The sequence below is a fragment of the Chiloscyllium punctatum genome, unplaced genomic scaffold (assembly GCF_047496795.1).
Source record: "Chiloscyllium punctatum isolate Juve2018m unplaced genomic scaffold, sChiPun1.3 scaffold_253, whole genome shotgun sequence".
NCBI classification, from domain to species: Eukaryota; Metazoa; Chordata; class Chondrichthyes; order Orectolobiformes; family Hemiscylliidae; genus Chiloscyllium; species Chiloscyllium punctatum.
In genome coordinates this window covers 1-1,004 of record NW_027309987.1, presented here as the reverse complement: position 1 = coordinate 1,004, position 1,004 = coordinate 1, and the positions used below count along the sequence as shown (strand labels likewise).

General features: G+C 64.6%; 1 non-coding gene across 1 annotated transcript; it reads left to right on the top strand.

The window, feature by feature from the left end:
* The first annotated feature begins 58 nt into the window (after positions 1-58).
* LOC140472152 (5.8S ribosomal RNA) lies at positions 59-212 on the top strand. Its single transcript, XR_011957433.1, has one exon. It is a non-coding gene; the product is annotated as a 5.8S ribosomal RNA (ribosomal RNA).
* The last annotated feature ends 792 nt before the right edge of the window (positions 213-1,004 follow it).

Here is a 1,004-nt window from a genome sequence, read left to right as displayed (position 1 = left end):
TATGTGCGGTCCGGGTCGCTTTCCTCTGGCGAGGGAGAGACCTAAAACAAACTCAGACAACTCTTGACGGTGGATCACTCGGCTCGTGCGTCGATGACGAACGCAGCTAGCTGCGAGAATTAATGTGAATTGCAGGACACATTGATCATCGACACTTTGAACGCACTTTGCGGCCCCGGGTTCTTCCCGGGGCCACGCCTGTCTGAGGGTCGTTTGGCAATCAATCGCACTCGCCTTGGCTGGCGAGAGCGCGGCTGGGGTGTCGCAGAGGACCCGTCCTCTTTGTCCCCCTAAGTTCAGACTCCGGAGCCCTCCGGCGTCGGAGCGCTTGGCCTTTCCCCCCCACCCTGCACATTCCGTTCGTCAGGCTCGACGCCATCCCCCCGCCGGGGAGCGCGGCCTGGCGTCCGTCTGTGTCGTGGCAGTGGGGCCAGCACGGCTGTCACCGGTCCCAGAATGGCTGTCGGTGGTTCACACTGTGTGTGTGTGCCAACCCTCCTGGTCTCTGGGACACGGAGCTGCCACGAAGTGTTGAGCCTCCAGTGGGGGGGTCTGCCTAAGCTCTGCACGTCCGCATTGGGTCCGTCTCTCGGTTGGCTGGCAGTGGAAAGAGTGAAGGGAGCCGCGGAGGTCCGGTGCTGGTGCGCCGCCGGCCTGACCGTGGAGCTCGCCGGTTTGACACGCTGACCCGACTCGATGGTTGATCGATTGAGAGTGCTGGGAGCTGCAGGCCGCCCGCTGCTGCAGCCGCCCGTCTCGTGGTTCGTCCTCGGCCTTAAGTGGCCGGCGGGGCGTCTGATCCTGTCTCCCCTGCTGGCGCCGAGTGCCTGGCCGAGGGAGGAGGTTTTCGTCGAACGCTGTGACTTGGACGGTCGCACGCGCGTGGATCGCTGGCTCTTGGCTCTCCCGTTCAGTCCGCACGTTTTCCGCTCCGTCCTGCCACCGGTCTCGGGAGGTACGGAGGGGTTGGCGGGCGTGGTGTGTGCTCCGTCACCGTGCAGGCA